Raw genomic sequence first — 12,192 nt, 5'->3', positions numbered from 1 at the left:
AATTTATACTTTCAATATTATATTGCTTTACTCGAATTATTGTGTCGATACTGAGTAACTTTTCATTAATTGAAACTCTCAGTAATACTAATTATTGTTTGAGCATTGCTCTCTAAGAAATAAGTGGAAGTGATACATATATTTTGCTTTAACTGTATGGCGTACTGTGGTAATTCTTTATAAACAACTATAAGAATGGAATCTTACTGTGTTATATTTCAGATTCTGATAACCACATAAAGTTATAGATACTTATATAGTGGAAGTACGTATGAGTCTGCTCGCCTCTAAGGAACAGATAATCGACGTCGTTTGGAGACTTCCAGGAAGTGCGGCTAGTGGATGACATTCATCTGAGAGCTTTGAAGATTTTTACAATCTTGAGTTCTTCCTGTGCAAAGGACTTAACTAGTTCAAGTATCATTGGACTGAAATGCATAATACATGCAGGCTCGTTGAATATGAGCGTTTTGTTATAAGGAGTCTATGGCGAGTTATTAAATTTTAATTCAGGATGGATATCCCGTGCATTTGTTGTCAAATGTTACATGTGTGATGTCACTATCCTGCGCCGTTTATAGACTACGTGAACGACTAGTTTCTAATGTAGTACGTTAATTTATAAGAAAATTTCATTAGTGGTCGCGTGTGAGAGATCCAGTGGATGGCATATAGTTTATATATATGCCATACCACTGATTTATAATATCATCTCATGTCGCTATGAATAGACATATCATTAACTAGCAGGTGAATAGTTCTGTACAATGCATACTTAAAAGTCTATTGCATTGTGATGACATTTATCAATAGATATTGTATGTGGCTAATTTCGCTATAATGTTCATGGATTTATATGCACGTTTGTGCAATCTCATGTGTTGTGAAGCCTATTACATATAGTCATCATATTCATATATTACTTACTATTATTTGAAGAATATGTTTGACTGGCTTATTAGCGCAAGAATGATAGGAATATAATTGGATGTTCATAATAATCTGATGACTAATATGTGCAAAGTTATCATATAATGTGTGTTTATTGATATCTATTAGTGTGGTAAAAATTAGCTTACTGAGAAGAATGCTTGAATATAAATGATCTGTGTAATACATGGTCATGAGCATTTCTGGGCTTATTGCAGTTAATTGCATAGTCTTTACTTTAAGCTAATCATAGTGTATAGCTAATTATACAAATAAGATAATTATTTAGACTTAATTGGCTTGGTGCGACAAGCCGTAACTTGAGTTGTGTGATAAATGAGATTTTTCTGCTATCTAAATGTGGTTTTTGTTGATACAAATAACATATGTCGAACTGATTTTGTTATACACAGAGAACATTGTATGATTTAGTCGTATAAATCACTGTGAGTTATGTAATATCAGTTGTGACAGCTATAGTACTGAAATATGACATATTACATATAAAATAGGATATTAGTATATAAATAATGTTATATACCATAACAGTTAGATGATACAGCTGAATTGAGATAATTAATATAAATTTTTTGGACTCTAAATGGTTTGTTGCGACATACTGCAACTTGAGCTGTGTGATAAAGAGATTCTGTTACCTAAATGTGGTTTTGTTGATACAAATAACATATGTTGAATTGATTATGTTATGCACAGAGGATATTGTATAATTTAGTCGCGTATAAATCACTGTGAGTTATGTAATATCAGTTGTGACAGTTATAGTACTGAAATATGACATATTACATATAAAAATAGGATATTACTATCTTAATAGTGTTATATATCATAACTGTTAGACGATACAGTTAAATTAAATAATTAAGATAATTATTTAGGCTCTAAATGGTTTGTTGCGACACACTGCAGCTTGAGTTGTGTGATAAATGATATTTTGTCATCTAAATGTGGTATTGTTGATACAAACAACATTTCGAACTGATTATATTACGTACAATAGATATTATGTAATTTAGTTGCATAAATCACTGTGAATTACGTACTGTCAGTTGTGACAGTTAAAGTATTGAAATATGACATATGACATATAAATAGGATATTAGAATATAAGTAGAATTAAGTATTATAGCGGTTAGATGATAATCGACTTATTGTAAATTGTTGCGAGTTGGAATTCCAGCTATGATAATGATTTAAAGATATTAATTGTCATTGGCGTTATTTATGTCAAAATATTGTAGTGTACTTAACGTTGCGTGGTTAACATACAATAGTTGAGTTTGAGTTAATGAATATTTATCTAAATATTGTCGGTACAATTTAGTATTATGAATATTGAATGGAATGGCATTCTGTCATTTATCTTTCTTGATTTTAGTCTAATCTTGGACTAAGTGTACTTGATAGGATGTTTATTGAACGCACTTTAAACGGTGAATAATCAATTGAGCTTTATTTAAGACTGTAGTATATATGCGTAGAACATTACACGCGATGTTTATTTGCACTGTTATTTTGCACACTCTTATTATGACAGCTGTTTAGCATTGAATTGAGGTTGGACGCACTTTGCACTGATAATAATATAGTCTTTAACACTGGAAGAATATTTATGCGTTGTCTAGTATAGTCCAAAGGCTGTAATCGTGTAAATCACTCGTAACTCGTTGCAGAAAATAGCATCCTTGTCAACAATCGATTTATTTTGCTGACTGCTTAGGCGGTTATAGATGCGGTATTGTGAGCCCGTCGATGGTTTATGCGGAAGCTGCAAATAGTAAATAGCGATTTACATTGTTATCTAATGTTAAATTGTTGTAAAATTGCATAATATTTACGGATTGCAGCTGTATGGGTGTATGCGTGTCCACTGTGACAGATCGATACGACCATAAGATGGCCGCCGTTAAAGGCCGGTATGCACTGGAAGCTGTTCGAAAAGGCGACTCCTCATTGAAGTAGAGTATAACTACAACATAAACTGTTATTTAGAATCCAGTGCCTTATGACGTGCGCATATATGATCTTGAGTTATATTTAGCATAGAGAGGAAAGTTTCTTGACTAAGATTTAGGCCGTGTGCGCATGAATAGTGTTCGTAATGTTAACTGGAAAGACGAGCGACTGTAATAAATTACTTATGTATGTATTACAGTGACTTGAGTAGTAGTAAATAGATTAATATAAGTTAATATAAGTTAACTAATAATTGAAAATAGAAAATTATTAATAATAGTTATATAATCTAATATTAGTAAATGATAATGTAGGTAGCTTGAAAGAGAAGTTAGCTAATATTATTGTAAATAAATAGGAGGTAGTCAAATAAGACCTATATATGGATAGTTATGTACATATATTGTTGTTTACATGTAAGTTTAAATTTATTAGTATATAGAGAGAACGGAGTCCTGTAGGAATAAAAGGAACCTCGTGTAGTGATCGCCAATGAGAGACGACTTGAATTTTAGGTACCATTGGTGCAAAGTTTTGAGGCTGCGCAGTAGTGATGCGTATTGTAAAATGGATGCGCATTGGGTGCATTGTTGATCAATTGACACCCCCTACCCTCCTATTATATTAAATTTTTTTTTTTTTTTTTTTTTTTTTTGTTTGCGCTGCGCACTAGAAAATGGAAGTTATTTTTGGATGCGCGTAGATGGCAATAACACTGAGACATCCCCTTTAATGATATACTAGGGTTAGATCTTAATTTGGATGCTTAGTGGCTTTAATACGGCTTTATACATAGGTAGTCTTCTAAAATAGTTAGTTAGTTATAGTTATAATGCTATGCTCTACAGGTAGTTATACGCAGATAATATATAATTATTGTAACAACTTTCTGCGACTAATTGTAGCGTGATTCGGGGTTTTGTTCCTCCCCCGATTAGGTAACGTTAAATAATTAGGAAATAGGAGAAGGAAACTCCGATATAAAACCGCTTTTCATGGATTATGGAGAATATAATAAGTGAAAACTTACCTCCTCAGGGTGGTCGGATCCCCAGAGGGCGGCGAGGAGAGGGTATAGTCCCTGCTCAATCCGCGTCGATATCCGTCGAAGGGCTGAATGTAGATAAGCTAGAAGTGGAGACATGTAAAGAAGAGGATCTTGCGGAAACTTTTGCAGGTAATAAGCAAGATGTTAACAGTAGGTGTTCCAGTAACGAGAACATAGAGAAAGAGTTAGTTCCGGATATCCAATTGAAGTCCCCGGAAGTCGAGGTAGAAGAAGATCAGGAGTCTGTTACCTCGGATTCGAATGGTAGTGAATCTAGCCAACAATTGGCGCGTGAGTCGAAGCACTGGTCAGCGCATGAGCTGAACAGTGGTATTCAGGAAATCTTGGATGCTCTTACGGATTATTCCAACGAACACTTTTACAAATCGAATCCAAGTGGTAGGGCACATGATATATTTATCTACGAATCTGTGCGGAAAATTAGGATTCTGAAATCTCGACTTGTGTTTAGTGTAGATAAATTAGAAAAACAGATCTCTAATCTAAAATTAGATAACTCTAAGTTATGCAATCGTTTGACATCAGTGGAAGATGACATTGCAAAGCTGAAAAGCAACATGTCGGCACATGAGGATGTTGGAACTTCGCTGAAGTCTGTTAATTTGAAGATCGAGGATAGCTTGCACCCCGTTGGGAAGACTACACAGTGTTTGGAATCTTCTCCTATGGAGGAGTGTGGAATGTCGAAAGATTCTGCAATATCCTCACCTCCTGAGAAGATTAAAGCAGACGTGAACTTAATTGACTATATTGTAGAGAAAATGGATACGTATTTAGCGACTTTCATCGAGAAAGTTCAGCCTTTGGTTAGAGCCGAGGTTCTTCGAGCGTGTGCGTGTGTTCATGTGTCTAGCATTGATCGGTCATGCTCTAAAGAGCCGTCTACGGTAGATCATATTGTCCACAATGACAAAAGTAATAAGTGCGCAAAGGCCTCAAATGTAGGCTTTGCAACAGATAATGTTTCAAATGACTCGGATTTGAATGTTAATGTTAATAATTCACGTTCATATGCAAATAGAGTAACTTGTAATAATATTACTAATAATCGTAGCGGAAAAGAGTTAAAACGGAAATCTTCAGCGATATCCTTAAATGTAGATATAAACAATGTGCGTGCGTTCCCTCCTCTATCGAAAGGAAAGGGCAGAGCGATGATGTTGGGGTCCGATACATCCACCCCTCGCAAAGAGGATAATGTTCGTTCTCCTCCTCTCCCTGTATATACGCGTGACAGCGACGGTAAGGCGAAATTAAATGCTAAACGCTACAGAGAAGAAGTGATACTGCTTCGTATCAAAGATGTAAGGAAGATCACTTATAGTTCGGTACTTTCGGATCTCAAGAGACAAATTAATCTCGAGACTGACATAGGAATACAATCTATACACATGCGAAGATCTGCCACTGGTGGAATTATTTTAGCAGTTACGGGGCAGAACGCGAATGATAAAGCGGATCTGCTGGCAAAATATATAACAGACTTAGTGGCTAAGCACGAGAATAATGTGAGCGTTACTCGTCCTCGGAAAAGTGTAAATATTATAATAAGTGGCTCGAATGAATTTGTGTCGGCCGACGAAATAGTCGTGGCTATTGCACAAAATGTAGGATGTAAAGTAGATGATATACATATAGGTAACTTTAATCGTAAGTTATACGGTCGCTGGTCGGCGCGAATCGCGTGTCCGCTGACTGTAGGTGTTGCGATTTGTAAAATAGGTCGTATACGGGTAGGTTGGGACTGGATCTTAGCGAGATGGAATCCTCTCCCACAGACTCGATGTTTCCGGTGCTTGTGGACGGGACATACCCGTGCTTTTTGTCATGAAAAGGCGGATCGCAGCTTACGCTGCTTTAGATGTGGAGGTATAAATCATAAATCCCGTGATTGTCAAAATAAAGTTAATTGTCCGTTGTGTACGGATTTGAATGAGTTAGCGAATCATCGTCTGGGTGATCCAGAATGCGTTTCACCGTCTTTCATTAATAATTCAGGAGTAGTCAGAACAAGTACGACAGAAGGAAGCAGCTCATCTGCACGAGCCTTAAAGAAATTAAGTAGCGGTTCTAATTCAAAGAATTCAAAGAGTTCTCCTGAATCGAAGAATCAGGAGGTAGTTAGTGAGACAGGAGTTAGTAGTCCTGTCACTTAGTTAATTCCCTAACCCCCCTCCTTTTTATCCTTACCATGTACTTCCTTTGTATTATCCTAAGTTCCTTCTTTGTTTGTTCCTTCCCTTCCCTTTCTTCCCCCCCTACCCCCCCCTTTTCCTATCTTCCTTCCTTCCCCCCCTCCTTCCATTTCTTTCTTAGTGTGAAACCCCGTTAGGGTGGGGAGGGAGCGGGATTACTCGTTCTTTCCGTCACTCCTGGCGGGCAGGGCATTCTGGTATTGCACCGTGGCGCCAGAATGCCCTCAGTAGTTAGTTCGTGACCAGAGTTTGCCATGCTCGGTCGTATTTACAGTAGAAGCTAGCAGGATGTGCGCTTTGCGCAGACGCGCGTGTGGTGACTCTCCCGGAAGTAATGCGAGAGCGGTTCCCCGGGGGAGCTACCCAGTCGCGGTCAGGATGCCACCGGTGTGGTTTAGCGGGTAGTCAGGTCCGGATGGATGCACCCGGCCTCAGGTTAGGTTAGGTTAGGTTAGGTTAGGTTAGGTTAGGTTAGGTTAGGTTAGGTTAGGTTAGGTTAGGTTAGGTTAGGTTGGAGTCGGTCGGAGACTATCTCCCACTAAACATCGATTTAGTGGGAGAAATTTTGAAACTTGGTTTTCTGTGCGTGTCAAGACGCGAGGAGTCATCTGAGACCCATTTATAAGAAAGTGAATCTTTTTGTGCGACATATTATGTGGTTTTCCCTCGGGGAAGTTTTAATTATTTATAATAAAGCGAAATATGTGAGGCCGGCTCCACTTTCCTAGGGATACTGCCACGTGGCACTTGAAAACGTGAAATCACGCTCATAATGGTGATATGGTGATTAATATCATCTTATGACTAATTGTTGTTATTCAAATAGTGATTGGATAAATAATTCTTTGTTGTTAAGTGCTCAGAATTGTGTTAAATTCTGCGTAAAACATTTTATAATGCTATCTCTCTCTCTCTCAGGAGGGAAATGTCTATTGTGACACGGCGTACTTAGAAGTGTTTATAAGTACCCCCTTAACTATTAAATGGTGTAAATCAATCATATTATTTGATGAATAATCAATTCGGGTATGGATAGACTTACATTAAGTCTATAATTAACAATATAAGGTCTCTGTGACAGGTAAAGTGCAGTTCTCCGGGCATCTGCGCGGTGCATGTATTTGGTCTTGACGCGCAGTGCGCGCGTGCTCAAGTATAGGGTGGCACGCCTGTACCTGTAGTCACGTGTCTGCGCAATTATTGGATTTGAGCTTCTGCGCGGTGCGCGCGCGTTCAGGACTGTAGTGGACAACCTGCATTTGTGACGTGTGCGGGACATCTGCACCTAGACATTTCAGTGTAGTTCAAGCACACTCAATAATTATGAACAATTCCTGGATGATAATTTTTACTTGTAAGGAGTATAAACATTCAATCAGTATGATTCTACTACATAAGGTAGGATTATTTATGTTACAAAAGATTGTTGTATTGTTATAATACCTGTGACAAGTAACTGACTAAACAGTGCTGAGGCGCTTGAATTATTGTTATGTATAATTAATGATGGAGTGATCTTACTGCATTATAAATGCATTAAATTATTCAATCTGGTTGTGCTACTTACATGCTAAACGACATTGTTGTGTATTGTAGGAACATATACTATCTATACTGCCCTATTGAGAGCTGAGCTCTATCTACTGTATGTAAAATGCAGTATATGCATTGAGGGCATATTAACGCTGTAATTGAGATATATATTATATACTGCAAGCTCGCGAGTATAATTAAAGGAAGGATGGCCTCTGTTACTTCATGTTAAATGAAGTATTAGATTACTGGAGGATTCTGTGGTAATCTATACAAATAGGTAGGATGAAGTATGACACGCGACAACATAAGATCGCATCTGTATTGATGTGATGATGCTTTAGAATCAACAATAATACAAATTTGTGAGTGCGAAGAGTGATTATTCACGGTAAAATGTTTACTTACATATGCGATTGATGAATGTGCTGAGTTATGCGTAATTAGGCGAAACACATTTAGCAAATAAGTACATGATGATAATTGAGATAGAAATAGCAACTCCGTAGATTTGATAGCGCGTAATATCATAGGATACAACTGCGTGCTGGATAGGATGTACTTGACATGACCTGATGAACGTGTTATTAAAAATTGATTGGTTGCGTTAAACGCATTGGCAAACATGCGATAAGGCTGGACTAGAAATAACATTTATGTAAGCCCGATGATGATATGCATTATTCAGACTAATATTGCTTGTAAATGATTTTATATGTGGGGGAGTTCTGCGTATATATATTGGAAATTGTACGCGAACATGAATAATAATGTTTGAATGAAGTAACAATTATTACTGTTATTACTGTGATATTGATTGTAACTGATAATATAACTTATAGGAAGATAACTATGATAGTTAATGTGGCGTAGATTTAATTTAAATCTGTTTAGAGTATCATTAATTAAGCAAATATAATGGAATGAATATAATAAATACTGAATGTGTTTCTGCACATGTATATTCGTATATTAATAATACACTTTAGTGTGATTATGCATTTATTGTGTATAATTTTGCAATGGCTGATGCCAATAAGAGGCTTAATATAAATACATTGTTGAATAAATGATAGTGTTTGCTTTCTATACATGATAGTTTAATTTGGAAACATAAGCTGTCGTGTAACTCTACATTAAACTCTAATAGGTAGATTAACTCTCCTGGAAATATTACCTGAAAATAGAATAGTATAATGTACTTATTTCAATTTATAAATATAATAGAATAAAGCAATAGAATATGGATTTAGTTTAAATTCATAAATAGAGTGATATCTTATCTTTTACACGTGTTTAATCCAGGATTATGAAGTTGTTGTGTGACCCTACACCACACTGATAGATGTAATTTGTCTCTGAAATAATAGAATGAAAGTAAGGTGACTATATGTATTAGATACATTCTAAATATATGTTTATACATGCCTGTGATTCTTGATTTAATTACATTTTCAGTTAGTATAACCTTAAGTTATGTATCGTTGAAACAAGCGTTAGCACCGCTTTTCACATAGGATAGTATAATTCAAAATATTGATGATGTGTGACTTCTTTATCACAATCGGATAGATACGTTATTTGTTGTAGGAAATGTTACCTGAAAACAGAGTAACAATATAAACTTAGTTTATATATATAATAGAATGAAAGTAAGATTACTATATGTATTGAGCATATTTTAAATATATGTCTATACATGCCTGTGATTTGTGATCTGATTACACATTTAGCTGGTATAACTATTATGTATTGCAGAAATTAACGTTAGTACCGCTTGTTATAGGAGTTCAAATCGCGGAAATTATTGATGTTGTCTTTCACTAAGCAAATATAATAGAATAAATACTGAATGTGTTTCTGCATATGTATATTCGTATATTAATAATACACTTTAGTGTGATTATGCATCTATTGTGTATAATTTTGCAATGGCTAATGCCAATATCTTGATATAAATTTAATTTGGGAACATAAAGCTGCCGTGTAACTCTACACTAAACTCTAATAGGATTAACTCTCCTGGAAATATTACCTGAAAATAGAATAGTATAATGTACTTATTTCAATTTATAAATACAATAGAATAAAGCAATAGAATATGGATTTAGTTTAAATTCATAAATAGAGTGATATCTTGTCTTTTACGCGTGTTTAATCCAGGATTATGAAGTTGCTGTGTGACCTTACACCACACTGATAGATGTAACTTGCTTCTGAAATAATAGAATGAAAGTAAGGTGTCTACATGTATTAAATACATCCTAAATATATGTTTATACATGCCTGTGATTCTTGATTTAATTACATTTTCAGTTAGTATAACCTTAAGTTATGTATCGTTGAAACAGGCGTTAGCACCGCTTTTCACATAGGATAGTTTAATTCCAAATATTGATGATGTGTGACTTCTTTATCACAATCGGATAGATACGTTATTTGTTGTAGGAAATGTTACCTGAAAACAGAGTAACAATATAAACTTAGTTTATATATATAATAGAATGAAAGTAAGATTACTATATGTATTGAGCATATTTTGAAAATATGTTTATACATGCCTGTGATTTGTGATTTGATTACACATTGAGCTAGTATAACTGTTATGTATTGCAGAAATTAACGTTAGTGCCGCTTGTTATAGGAGTTCAACTCGCGGAAATTATTGATGTTGTCTTTCACTACAATTGGATAGATGGGCTACCTGTTATAGGAAATGTTACCTGAAAATAGAATAACAGTGTAAACTTAGTTAGTCTATAAATATATTAGAATGAAAGCAAGGCTAATATTTGTATTAAGCTTATTTTAAATATATGTTTATACATGAATATGATTTTTTGATTTAATTACACATGTAACTGGCATAACTTTATGATATATACTATATAAACAAGCGTTAATATAGCTCTTATATACGATGATGCGTGATTTCACCACAATCTGATAGATAGACTATTGTTACAGGAAACATTGCCTGAAAATAAAACGGCATAATATAAACTTAGTCTATAAATATATTAGAATGAAAGTAAGGTAATTATAGGTATTAAACATATTTTTAAATATATACCTATATATGCCTGTGATTTATGATGTAGTTATACATCTAGCGAGTATAAGCTTAAATTATACACTATTGTAACAAGCGTTGCTCGCTTTCCACACACGATTATTTAATCTATAAATATTATAGATGTTGGGTGACTTTTCACCACAATTAGACAGATTGGCTGTTTGTTACAGCAGAAGTTACTTGGAAACAGATATAGTAGAATAAAGGCTTAGTTTAGTTTATAAATATAATAGGATGAAAGTGGTAGTACTTACCCTCTATATATGATAATTTATCTCATAGATATCATAAATACTATGTGACATTTACCACAATCTGACAGATAGGTTATTTTGTCCTTGGAAATATATCTGGAAATAAAATATAACATAATACGGACTTGATTTTCTTTAATACAAATATAATAAAATGAAGTAAGGTTATCATATATATTGAGTATATTTATATATATGCTAACACGTTTGTGGACTAACCTGGTATAATTATGTGTGTTGAGTATAATTTTTATGTTGACTAAGCATGGATTGACGGTTGTTGTTGTTCTTAACTCCTTGAACAACACAAAATTATTACTGCAATAGGTGGAAGGCCCGGCTCTGCACATGATATTTCTCTCTTGTAGATAGCACGGGCATCTGAAATAACAAAAATTCATTAATTACTGAGCCTATGGCTGTCACTGCGAGTGAAATTATTAATAAATAAGCTTGACAGGCGCTGAACTGTCTCCTGTCAACGCGAACGACAAGGAGTTGCACTTTAATGAACTGGTGCAGCAGTAAGGCGCCCTTTCACTGGCGACTATAGTCATGGGCAGTAAGTAATATAGACGGGAAACTTTGAAATTGAAGTATCCCTATCCTGAAAGAGGTTTGTGCTTCTTAATATGAATAATTATATACCGAAAGAGTGTATTCGACTCTTAAGATGAAAGTATGTTCGGAAATTCATTAGATATTCTGAGCATGCTAAAATTATAGTAATTTCTATCTGGAAAGAGACTAGTATCTCGTAATATGAATAAATGCATATTGATAGCGTGAATCATCTCTTAAGATGAAAGTATGTTCGGAAATTATCCGGATACGCTGAGTATCCGAAGACTATAGTAACTTTGTTCTAAATGAGACTGGTACTTCTTGAAACGAACATTCATACACTGAGGGTGTGAATTTGACTTTCAGGATGAAGGTATGTTCGGAAATTATCCGGATATTTTAAGTACTTGAAAAATTTTAGTAACTCTTATTCTAAATGAGATTGGTACTTCTTGAAATAAACATTTATACACTGAGAATGTGAATTTGGCTTTCAAGATGGAGGTATGTTCGGAAATTACCCGGATATTTTGAATATTCGGGGAAAAAGTATAGTAATTCCTTTTGGAAGAGATCGATATCTCCTAATATGAATAA

General features: G+C 34.8%; 2 long non-coding RNA genes across 6 annotated transcripts; both read right to left on the bottom strand.

The window, feature by feature from the left end:
• Positions 1-2,382: 2,382 nt before the first annotated feature.
• Positions 2,383-2,865, bottom strand: LOC145966837 (uncharacterized). The gene is made up of 2 exons (XR_014437184.1): positions 2,787-2,865; positions 2,383-2,716 (listed from the first exon to the last, which is right to left on the bottom strand). It is a non-coding gene; the product is annotated as an uncharacterized LOC145966837 (long non-coding RNA).
• A 5,740-nt stretch (positions 2,866-8,605) lies between these two features.
• LOC145966849 (uncharacterized) lies at positions 8,606-11,542 on the bottom strand. Of its 5 annotated transcripts, none has more exons than XR_014437193.1 (9): positions 11,251-11,542; positions 10,775-11,127; positions 10,555-10,678; positions 10,263-10,424; positions 9,988-10,159; positions 9,850-9,917; positions 9,405-9,736; positions 9,130-9,301; positions 8,606-9,059 (listed from the first exon to the last, which is right to left on the bottom strand). It is a non-coding gene; the product is annotated as an uncharacterized LOC145966849 (long non-coding RNA). The 5 variants fall into 5 exon arrangements; XR_014437191.1 differs by having other exon boundaries at positions 9,405-9,917; positions 10,775-10,882; positions 11,032-11,127; XR_014437190.1 differs by having other exon boundaries at positions 9,405-9,917; positions 10,528-10,678.
• Positions 11,543-12,192: the final 650 nt, after the last annotated feature.

This window comes from Camponotus vicinus, unplaced genomic scaffold (genome assembly GCF_025532165.1).
Source record: "Camponotus vicinus isolate PSW18456_S1 unplaced genomic scaffold, iyCamVici1.0 SCAF_2, whole genome shotgun sequence".
NCBI lineage: Eukaryota > Metazoa > Arthropoda > Insecta > Hymenoptera > Formicidae > Camponotus > Camponotus vicinus.
This window is presented reverse-complemented; position numbering and strand designations above follow the sequence as displayed.